This window comes from Carassius auratus, chromosome 37 (assembly GCF_003368295.1).
Source record: "Carassius auratus strain Wakin chromosome 37, ASM336829v1, whole genome shotgun sequence".
Taxonomy (NCBI): Eukaryota; Metazoa; Chordata; class Actinopteri; order Cypriniformes; family Cyprinidae; genus Carassius; species Carassius auratus.
In genome coordinates this window covers 5113713-5126366 of record NC_039279.1, presented here as the reverse complement: position 1 = coordinate 5126366, position 12654 = coordinate 5113713, and the positions used below count along the sequence as shown (strand labels likewise).

Here is a 12654-nt window from a genome sequence, read left to right as displayed (position 1 = left end):
TTTAACCAATTAATGTTATGCTGTTAAGATAGTAGAATTATGTGGTTATTGAAATGTGTTGAAAAAGAAGACCGTCTATCCTGTAACATTTCCAGCACCAACAGGTTTAGAAAAGGTAGTTAAAAAGAAAGTCTATTCTTTCTTATCACAATAGAAAGCACACCCAATCACACACATGATTTAATTCCTCATCAGTGATCTGCATGAGCGGTCTTGTAGCACTGTGATACTGGCGGCAGGGGAAGACCACGATAGCCTTTTTTTTCTCTCTCTCCTCACAAAAAGAGGTGCAAAAAATAGGGTTTTCAGCCCAGCAAGATCTCCAGGCTTTGTGTGAAGGAAAGATAACAACCCCAACCCCCCCCCCCCCCCCATACCACCATCCCGACAAGACGTGCAAAGACAAACCGAAATACACACAAAAGCTAAACCTCAGCTGACTGTCCAGCTTTCCACTCTCATAGGAACAAACACACACACACACACACTCAATTGTGCACAAGCTTACACTCTTGCCTTCTTTTCCTGCCTACAGATCAAATGCTTCCCATTCTTTTGGGGCTCAGCACTTCCTGTGGGAGAGACTAAGATGGAGCGGTGAGGAGGGGGCCATGTTTTTAAAAGGCTTTAGCCTGTCTTAAAAGGCAGCTCTAATGATAGCTAGTTCCCCCCGGGTCTGCCGGATTGGACTGTGTCCACTCACTCATCCTGAGGGACGGCTCCCCTGCCCCAGCTCCTCAAACCTGTTTGATCACTTTTATATGCCTCATTTTAGATGGAAAAAAGCCCCGGCGCTTTCCCACAGCTTCAGAGTCCCTCAGTGCGAAGTTGATGAAAGTAAAAACAGCGGATCTTTTTCCTCAGAACGATAGCGGTTTTGTCGGCTAATTAGGCCCTATTGTTGTGAGCGCTGTTTTAAAGGCTTGTTGCTTTTCCAGGGACCGTTTAGGTTCTCCGTACCAAAGGATGTTTTTATTTACGCAGGCATCCTCTAGCAGCTGAGAAATCCCCAACGCTCACACCACACGGGGAAAAACAAATCTAACCGCATTTGGCAGCGTGCATCATTTTAGTTGTTAGTGTGTGTGTTTTCCACCCATGTTAAAATAGGTATGCTATCTGCTGTGTAATTCTTGTCTAAGCAAGCTGCACTTAAGGGACTAATAAGAGAATATGATGAAGCTCTTTGCAGCAGGGAAGAAGTCATCAATAAACATGCCCGCCGCTGAATTATTAAAGAACTGAAGGTGAGGTGGCCATGCAGGCTGTCAGGATAGGGTCTCTAGCCGGCTTAAGATTTCATATGCGATTGGGTTTACTCTTCAGTGATTCACAGATTTGATTTCAAGCATCGTTATCTGTGGCAAACGTCTCAAGCGTTCTGCTAACATTCCTTGTGGTGATTTGGGCATAGTGAAGTACGGACAAATATCGTGTGATGAAATTATATAGATTTTGAGAGGTTCTTTGAAGTATTGTTGGTAGTTGTTATTGATTGGTCAGTGATACCACAGCGTTCCTGCTATTTTTTTCCCACAGATCTCTAGGCTAAATGCTCTCAGAGAGCGTTATCTGTCTTCTCTCCTTCCATCTCTCATTTTCAATTCATTTTCGGGCCTCAGCTTTTCCATTCCATCTTGCTTTCATGCTATCACTCTATCCATGTGGCGTTCCATGGCTTCGGTCCCCACTGGCCTCGTTACGGCAGGCCGATGGGCATCGATTACAAAAAGACCACCACAGGACTAAAAGTGTCACGATGATTTCAGCCAGGTGGGAAACTGAAGACCTTCCCAGGCCACTATAATCCAGTCTTCCTCATCTTGTCTTTCTTTCTTTTTTTCTTTCTGTTCACTTGTCTCTCTCACTTTCCGTTTCAGCTGAGAGATTTCCTTCATGCAGCTATAATTCTTTTAAAGTCTGTACAACTTGTCTTTCTTCCTTTAAGTGAATCTCACAGAATTTGTCAAGAACTTTTCTGGGTCACATTAGAGACCAAACGCAAAAATATATATTTTTTTCAATTGTTTTATTTATTTTATATATATATATATATATATATATATATATATATATATATATATATATATATATATATATATATATATATATATTTTTTTTTTTTTTTTTTATATATGTATATAAATTTATATATAAAAATCTAGTATAACATTTTAAAATTAAGCCTATTTTACCATTTTTAAACATTTGTTACATCAACATTTTACATTATTTTCATGACAATTAAGAATATTTTCCTTCAGTTCTTATTACTGTAATGCTAAAATGTATTAATATTATAAGCTGTAAATGATTCAGTATGTAACGTGTTAAATCAGCGTTCATTAAAGGAAGATAAAAGTGTAAAAAATGTTGCCTTTAAAGTGTTTATTTATTTAGATAAATATATAAATATATCAGTTATAATGTGAAATTTGTGTGAAAAAGTGTTTAATTGCCATGAAAAAAAAAAAAAAAAATATATATATATATATATATATATATTCAGTACGTATTAAATCAGTGTAAATGAAAGGAATTCTAACCTAATGATTTCATATATCACTGTTTATAAATAGAATCACCATTAAGAATAATGGGGAAAAATATAAAGTGTGAAACATTGTGATACTGAGAATTAATGGGGAAAATTTGCTTAATTGTCATAAAAAAAAAATCTTCAGTGGCTGTTCACACACATCTTTCTTTGTAAATGTGCTAGACTGATCTCTTTGTCATATCTTGTTCAACTTTTATAAAATATCTCAAGACACCTGATATAATGATTCTAAAAACTGGCTTAATTTTTACAGAAAGCTTTTTTTCTTGTCATTTTGTGTTGAAATGTGATCTGATGGTTTTTGTGAGATTTACCGTTTTCTCCCCTCACTTCTCCTGTCCTCTCATTTGGTTTGATCTCCTCCTGCTCTCTGCTCTCTGCCCTATGTGCTCAGGTCTCCTCGTGCACCGTGCATTTCCCCTCGGAGGAGAAGATTGGATTCTTTCCATGTTAGTAATGAGGGGATGTTTGCGAATAAATAGATAGCTCAATAAACACTTTACTTCTTATTGCCTGTCTCCCCTCCCTCCCTCTTTCTCCCTTTAATCAGTCTCTCTCCTCGCCGATCCCATACTGTGTCCCTGCCTCGCCATGACGCAACAAAATAGCAAGCCGCGGATGCCCAGACACAGCCACTCACACATACACACACAGAGTCTTCTCAGTATCCCCAGGCCAGCTTTGGCTGTCATGAATATTCGAGCCTCATTGGCTGAGTGGAGACTGAGCATGTGGCCTGCCCTAATGACAGTGATAAATGTTGAGAATTCGCCCTTCTTCATCTCTCTCTCTTTCTCTGTAACATGGCTCCTGGCATCTAAGCTTCATGTACAGAGATAAGCTCTCTGGTTAATAGCTATCATCATTGCTCATTCAGCCTCTGAAAGCACAAAGTGCTGTCAGGAAACATCGGCGTGCTTAGAGGCGGCTTTGTACAGTTTGAGGCTTTCCTCTTTCTCTCTCTCTCTCTCTCTCTCTTTCTCTCTCTCTTCCACTCTCTTTTTATTTTTGCTCCTTTACAGGTTTTTCTGCTTCCATCGTCTGGGAACTTGCTGGATGTCTGTTTTGCTAGGTCCCTTTTTAATATACAGTACATGGGGAGATTTAGGCTGCTGTTTACACCTGATATTAACATCTGATGTTAACATCTGTCTCAAGTGATTCCCATGTACATGTGTAAACAGGTTCCATCACTAAAACCACATTTTAGGGTCAAAAAATATGTGACGCCATAAGGATAGTTCACCCAAAAATAACATTCTGTCATCATTTACTCACCTGCATGACGTGATTTCTTCTGTGGAACACACACACACACACAAAGTATTTGGAAAAATTTGCTGTGTTCCACAGAAGAAAGTAACTGATACAGGTTTGAAACGACATGATGGTGAGTAAGTGATGACTGAATTTTTGAAATTTTGGGTGAAATATCCCTTGAATAATTGCGCTTTGGGTTTTGAACTTTGGCTTCAAATGAACTTCAAATTTGCTCCAAATATCATTAAATGCATCTCAATCAGTTAATCAAGGTTTTCAGCATTATTAGACGCTTCCAGGTTGGAGCTTGGCTTAGCAGGAAGTTGGCCTTCTAGGAACAGGCCCGGACTTCCCATTCTAGATAGATATCTATTCTTCTTCTCTGTTATTGTAAGATCAGATGATGTGATTTCTCCTTGATTTCTTTTATTTCTTATAATCCTGTGCAGAAGACATGTTGACCTTTGACCTCCAAAGTTTGGCGACCCTAGCTGCTGCCCGGGCATTAGAACTTGCCCCACCCATACCAACAGACTCAACTCCACCCATTCGCAGAATCCTCAATCTGCGCAGGAAGTGCAAGTGGACGCCACGTCCCGAACCGGTACACGCAACTCCATTTCGTTTATTAACATTTCCATAATTGGATTATTTCTTCAAATTGTTCAGCCCTGCTTGCATCGCAAATATAATTTAAGAACTACGAATATGCGAAAAGATTTAAATTCAGTTTGTTCCTCACACATAAATTGTATTGGTTTCAAAAGACTTGAAATATAAAGCATTAGTCATGTGGACCAATTTTATATTTTTATGATGTGTTTTAGGCCTTTTTAAAGGTCACTGTATGCTTTCACCGTATGGAAAAGAGCAATGTGAACATTCAAAATATCTCCGTTTGTGTTTCGTTGAAGAAACACAATCCTACGAACTGGCACAGTGTTGGCTGTAATTTAGATGCTCTAAACTCACTGGAGATTATTCGTTCCATGTGTAGGTGTGTCCTGTTAAAGGTACCATGGAAACGCTGGACCGGGAGGAGCTAGCGATGCGTGTACGGCTGGCAGAATTGCAGCGGCGTTACAAGGAAAAACAGAGGGAGCTGGCCAAGCTACAGAGAAAACATGACCACCAGTGAGCAAACCACAGACCACTTTCACAAATACACAGCCTCCACATATAAAAGCACTCCAAGCACCATTCAAAACCCATTTACACACATGGACGGAGAGATCGAACTTTCTTCGATCCTTCAGGACACTCACTCTCACAGTCTCTCTAGGTCTTTCTCTGTCCCCTCGCAACACTCTGCTGAGACCACCCAGTATGTACCGAGCCCTTTTTCATAAGCCTGAGCTGTGCTTAAGTCTTTCCTCTAGTCCACTCTCACAATTAGGATGGCTTAGTGTTTCGTTCCATTCAACATCATTAATGTGAATTAGAGTGATTGACAGGCTGTGTGTGTGTGTGTGTGTTTGTGTGTTTACAGGAAAGAAGAGACCTCACGCAGTCCAGCTCGTCGAGGCCCCGGAAGGCCACGGAAGCACAAATCCATGTTGGCACCCCTTATCCCCACTGATGCCCCTAAAAAAGTCAAGTGAGTGTTTTTTTTTCGCTTGTTTCACTGTTCTTACAGTCTCTACATTTGTGAGGGCCAAAATCCTGAAGTGCAGTACCAATGCAGTACAAGAAACCTTCCTTGATAGAAAACAGGTTCATGAATTGGTCAGATTTTGTTTTAATGTCTTGATACCTCAATCTAGGCTTCTTAGAAGTCAAACTTGAGATTTTACCCTGGCAAATGATGAAAAAGAACTTAGAAATAAAATGACAGTGCACAATATCAAGAGATGAGAACATGATGTATACACTTTAGAAGCTGTGTCAATGTAATCATGTTTTTAATTTATTATTATTATTTAATTTATTTTTTGATAACCGTTACATTCATCACAAATGTGCCACTGCTTTTTATTGAGACTTTAAGAAATGGCTTAGCGAATACTTTAGCATTCGTTAAGAATCTAGTTATAATTAGCTTTATGTGATTGCAATGTAAGTCTCACAAGTATAGATGTATATGTTTTATGAGAACTGTTTACATTTAGAATCATAAAATCCTGCATAGCAGTAAATAAAGTGTTATTGTTCTATTGCTCTTTTACAGTAATAATGAAAACAGTTCCACAGTTTTTAGAGCAAGAGAGCTGGGATTAAATTACAGTTTTACTGCAACCGGTAATAAGCTTAGCTGAGGAAAACAATTCCTTACCTGTAATAACGGTCACCGTGATTTTGCCAAGTACATTTTACTGGATCAACATCTTTTGTTGATCCTGGATCATCATTATTATAAAAAAATATAGAATTTATAATAATGCCTACCCCATACCTACCCCTAAACCTAACCCTACCCATAATTTATTCCTAAAGTCAGTGGGAAATTATAGCTGAATAACAAGGGTGTAGAAGCACCTAACCCTGATTTTAAGCCAAAAACAGATATTTCCTAAAAAGTTTATAAATATTTCAATTCTGATTGGTTGATTGGAATCTTGATCATGTTGTACTCGGTGAAATCATGCTCGCCCTGTAATAACAGTCTAGATAGGAGATGTTTTGAAAGATTGTGTTTGTAAACTCATTTTGTACGTGTATGCGCAGTCTGACTTTACCATGTATTATGTGTATGTAAATAAGTCTAAAAGGCTCAGTTCATACAAGGCAGACTAAGTACTTAATCAGTACGAAGAGCTGTCATTAATCATATTTACAACTTCCATTGATTATCTACAAGTGTTGCGACTCCCTTCTAACCCATGACGCGTCTGCGATATTAATTTGATAAAGCGCAGAGACCAATATTTCTGCACCAAGTCAGGGCTTTAAGTTATCACTCTGATGGATGAGCATTTTCCCGTGAGATACACTTCTGTTTACGCCAGACATTTTGATAAACTCCGTCAAATCAAGTTTACCCTACCTGATTAACAAAACTCCAGTTTTATTACTAGCCTGGTTGATTAGCAGCGTGCTAATGAAAAGCAAGAGCCAGAGCTTAATTACACATTCTATACCCAGCGCACATTTATCCCTGTCGTTAATAAAGCTCCCCTGCCAAATAAAACAAATGACAACTTCCTGCCACTAAAATTTATCCGAATCATAAAAAGTCATATTTAGAGTCCCTTTAGGGAATGGCGGAGAGAAGCCGAGGTTTGACTTTCTCATCATGGTTTACGTCAGTTTGATGGGAGACAACATGAATTGTCAAGCAATTGAAAGATAACTTTTGCTGTGTTTGTCAGCATTATTGGATTTTTAGGTTATGTGTTGGTATGTGGTTTTTTTCAGTCTCTCACTTTCCAAATCTGTTTGAGATCAAAGGTCATTAGACAAGGTTAAGGGTGTTGATGGGTCGTTGTGGCATTGCTAAGAGGTTTAAATCCCATCTGAGTGTGAGGAGATGACTTGTTAAGTGATGTGTTTGGGAGCATGCTGGGCATCTTGCACTAGTGCATCATGGGAGCATGAGTTGGAGACCTTCATGTACTGTGTCCGAATATCGTTGGTTTCCTTTGATAGACACTTTACTGTCCCAAGAGGCCATGGGAGTAGGCTTGTTCGACCACCTTTCTTATAATAAAAAAAAAAAAAAATCATTAAAACCAACAAATGAAAAATGCAAAAACAAATATGCAACCCTGGTGAAGAAATTAAGACTTTTTTTCATAGATTATATCTTGAATGTAAATGTGCTTTGTCTGGCTGCACTTTTAGATTGTTGCACATTTTGAATTGTTTATAGTGTTTGTGCAGAGAAAATGCATTTGTATTAAAAGTACATTCCCTGAAAATAAGTCACATGTCTTATGTAGTATTGCTTCTCAGGTAATGTTAATCGTGTTCAAAGATTTGTATTTGTTTATTTTAAATCATGTATATATTTATTTGAAACAATTATTTTAGGTTGCAATAATATTTCACAAAATTGCCATTTTCACTGTATTTTTTTTAAATCAAATGAATCACAAAATGAAAACAAATCATATTTGGTCACTTTATGGTTGTCAAATGGTTTCTTGCATATGAAAACACAGCAGTGTTTATATGCTGGGATTTTTGCTGACATATATTCATTTACAAGAATTATTGAAGGTTTCGATGGTAGCAACATTCAGCATCTTTCCAGTGAAAGAATGCTAGAATTTGATTATTTGGCTGTGAAGGAGACATGCACACACACATAACCGTTTTCTTTTGCTGTCTCCCTCTTTCTTTTCCTCCATCTTCTTGATGATTGTGTCTTGCTAATCAATGCCCCTCTCTGAATAGCATAACTAGCATGTAATCCTGAACTCTCTGAGAGGAAGGTGTTTGTGATTAGAGGACTGTGAATTCTCCTACCAGCATACTCACTCAAGTACACACACACACACACACACACACTCTCTCTCTCTCTCTCTCTCTCTCTCTCTCTCTGTCTCAACAGCAGGAATGTGACATGGAGTTGACATAAGGACTAGATGGGCCTTTCGGGGTCAGGAGGTCACCTTTGGGTGACGACAAGCAGAGCATAGAGCTCTGCTCTTTAATAGACGCCTAAGCCACAGTCCTCATCAAGCTGAAGCAACCGCACACCAAACCCTGCCTCGGACCTGGTGTCAGGTTACTAATCAGGTTTCCACGGTTACCTGGTTTCCCGAGCCTTGGTTGTTTTTGAGACTCTGTGGCATTTAAATTCAGTAGAAGAGAATCTGAGATGCACACGGTCTGGGAGAAAAATACGTCTCTGCTACAGACCAAAGGTTTATTCTCTGTTCTGACAAAACAGGGCCTTAATTAAGGCACTTAACAGCTTCATAAAGCTGTAGTTGAGGAAAAGGAGGAGAAAGGGAAGTGCACTCAACACTCTCTTTACTCCCTTCAGAGCTGAACAGTTTACTCTTGGTGATGCTTTTGTTCTTCAAGATATTTTCTACAGTTCCCCTCAGCTTTGTTGTGCTCAGTGCATTGTCTCCCCCCCAAAAAAACATAATTAATTTCCAGGTGTCTTCTAAAGGGGGTTTGGAATAGAGATTGTGGTTAATATGGTAATTTGATGTTTTTGGATGAGTTTATCAGATGCTGATGTGGAGAATGGGGTGTAGACGGGCATGTTCATGTTGCATGTGATGGTTGGTCGATAGAGGTTAGTGTCCATTGATCCGGCTCTGGTCAGTAGAGTGACTCCCTCAGGAAGCACGCTCTCTCTTTCTCTTCTTTCTTTCACTTCAGTTGTTCTCATTTGTGTCCACTTTGATCTTGAGTCATTTCTCTCTCTCTTTAGTATCGTTTGGGTGTGGGCTTCTTGCTTGTGTAGTTTTGCTTAAGCTTACAAAGTTACATTTGTTTATAGTAATATTAATTTTCATAAATGTTTTTATTGGTGATTATAAAAGAAATTTATTTATTCAAAGAAGTGTATTTATTAAATATCTTTATTGGTGATCATAAAATAAATTTATTTATTCTAAAGAATTGTATTTGTTAAATATCCAAATTAGCAGATCTGTATTTGGCCAATTTTGCTGAGCATTATGAACTATGTTATATTAGGTCTGAAAATCCCATTTCTATATCTGAATTTGTAATGCATTCTAAGAAAGTTGCAGTCTACAGATTTGAATGATATTTTACACAAAAACATGTTTGTAGACTAGAACTTTTCTGCTAAGGTTTTTGGACCATGGTCTATGTTTTTCCACCCATCTGTCCTGGTCATGTCTCTGTGCCTCTCAGTCTCTGCGGGATCCTCCCTCCATCTCCAGATAAAGCAGGAGCTCTTTGTATTGAGGAGGAGGGATGGAGTCTATGTGGTGGGGATACTGATTCTTTCTGACAGCACCAGCCAGAGTAAAGGGCAGACAGCCAGTGTTCAGACAGCTGAAAGGAAGAGTGGAACACAACACAGGCAGTTCTGGGCCTGTGCAGTGAATGTGTATATGAATGTTTGTCTATGTTAAGCAAATGTCTTCATGCATTTTTATATGAATCATGCATTTCTGCCAGGTCTTCTTCTAATTGGATGAGTAATCCTGAAATATCATATGCATTGAGTTTGTTTTGATGTATTTATCCTTCGCGAATGCATGCCAAACTATTCTTCTTCTTGTTCTTCAGCAGCCTTTTTATTTAGCTGCAAGGTGTATGGAAAGCCAAATGCTCCAAAAGTGGGACAAGACTGTGCTATTCAGCTGAGCAAATAATTTAATATTTCATTGTTCATTAAATAATTATTTTTGTATAAATTATTATCCATGTGTGACCCAGTGGGCTGCGCAGATCGGTTCTGCGTGGATCAATTTGGCCAGTGCTGCACTATTAGTGGGTCACGCAAGTAAACAATCTGCCCAATTGGGACATGCCTTGCAAATTCTATAGTGCAGAATTATATGATATAGAAATAAAGAGATGTTGCCATGAGCAATTTCTTAAAAGGAGAATTTCTGCAGAAAAGGAACATGACACCTTGTAAAAAAGTGTATGTTGAAAAATGGAAGTTTTCAACCTTATAGCCCTTGACATCATACACATCAAGGTAAAAAAGACATTTTAACTCAATGTAGTTGTGCAAAATGCTGTAAACATCATGTACAATTACAATGAACTGTACAATGAGGCAGTAATTGATTTATGCATACTGTCGTGCATGCTGGGAAACACTCCAGCATTCCAACACTGCAGAAATCATGGGGTCAAATTGGTGATGTGGCACCTTGATTAGCAAGAAAAATAAAAAAATGTCTTCATGACTTGATTCGGGAGTTACGACGAGTGACTGTCACGTGTGACTGACTATAGCTGTCGCTAGGACACAGAAGGGAGGCTGGAATTCACCAACCACATGTCGACACTGCTTCCGACACTCACCTGTCAATCATCCCGGCGACTGATGGGCCAGCTGATGTCTACACTGCCACCGCTCGCCCCGAGCACTGACTAAGGCAGCCTGTAGCGGGGTTTGAAGTAGTTGTCTGCTTCTCCAGAGTAAAAACACTGATGCTTACACACTGTAAAATGAGAGGCCGATTGCCACAGAGCGAGTGTATGAGCCTTATTTCAGTGTAATAGGTCTGCTATATGGTTGGCTACACACACTCTTGTTGCCCTCCTGAAGGCCTGTGCATTGTGCTGCTTTGTGCATGAACAGATGCATTGATATGGTAATAAGACACAGAATTTGTCTTTTTTTTATTAATGTAATGCTGGAATTCACAGCCCCGAAACCATTGGCACAGATTGGAAAAGGAGTAAGCAGAGACGAAGACACTGAGACAAAAGAGAGCAAAAAAAGAACAAACAAAATTATGAGTGGGAGGTTGCTTTACCAGCACTTCTCTCAGATATTTCTCGGTTTGGCATCAGACCCCAATTTTTCAAGCGTGCAGCAGGGAACCAGGCCCCTGCCTCTCCATTCATCAAAGCCTGAAAAGAAGGTTATTAGAGAGCCACAGAGAGGGAAGGCAAGCCCTTCGCTCGCCTCTGATCTCTCCTTTTCATCCTTCGTTCTTCTCTTCCCTCATGAATACCTCTCTGTTGTGATGGACAGGTCGGCTGGAGCGGGGGCGGGGCCAGGCCTGCTTACAGCAGAGGACTTGACTGGAGGCGGAGACAAGCAGAGGAGGATGACCAGTAGCCCTTACCACCATCTCAGTAGCGCACAGGTTTGTTGCTAATCACTTCTAAAATGCTGAAAACAATGTGCTATGTTTTTGGAAACTTAATTTTAAATATGCTGTTATCGTGTGCAAATATCACAATTATGTAATTTTGTCAGATTTTGTTACTGTCAAATTTTGAATGTCAGATATTCTAAATGTCTTTCAATCTTGAATTTAAAATTTCTTTAAATAGTAACGTGATTTCTTGATGTTTTTTGAAATGCCAACTTAAGCCTTGCTTGTCAGTTAGATTGGAAATAGTAAATATTCTTAAACTGGAACTCCAGAATTGGAATTTAATTTTGGTGAAAGAGACAAGTATGCGGTTATGACACATTTAAAATATTTAGAAAAGGATTGGTCGAGGAACATCGATACTGTGCTGCCTTGCAAGCATTGTAATATTGCAACTCAAATTTTGCATGTGGTTTAATTCTCTTCCTATCTTTGTTTCAGATGAAGCCTCACTGTAGACCAAGAGGCAGGCCAAGACTGCTGAGCACAAAGTTTAAACAGAAAGCTTGCTCACAGCTGAAGCAGAAAGCCAAAGCCAATCGTGGATCCAGACTGATGAACTTGTTGTGTCACAGAGAAACCAATACACCAAGCGCAATTACAGAACATCTGTCCCGAGAGCACAGTGGAAAAGAAGAACACACACATAATAGTAAAACTGGAGAGCACAGTGACACAGGTAAACAATAATATATGCCAGATGTATGTGACAAAGGTATTTTAATTGCTTTAATATGTAGATGACTTTAGATTATTTTGGCATTTTTGCTGTACCAAGGCTTTGTTGAACAATTTTTTTCTGTCCCAGCAGGCAGTGGGGCAGCAGCCCACCAGGAATCAGATGGGAAGGGGACTATGATGAGAAGAGGTGCAAGGTCAAAGGCCATCCTAAGCTCCTCACTCCTGCCAACGCGATCTCAGCAGCTGCTATGCAATACAGCAGTCACAGATAGCAAACTAGAAGCTACAGAGAAGGGCATCTCTCCCTCCGACAGCGACACAGGTGAGTTATGGGCTGAGAGAGATGCGTCCCACCATAATGATCAGTGGATCCTCTAATTTCCCTGCTCAACTGTCATGGCATTAAAAAAATTAATGACTCCTCTTCAGGCATGC

The 12654-nt window shown here is 39.4% G+C and overlaps 1 pseudogene; it reads left to right on the top strand.

Moving 5' to 3' along the window:
• Nucleotides 1–12654, top strand: part of LOC113056478 (BAH and coiled-coil domain-containing protein 1-like) — a 64697-nt pseudogene that overhangs the window by 40102 nt on the left and 11941 nt on the right.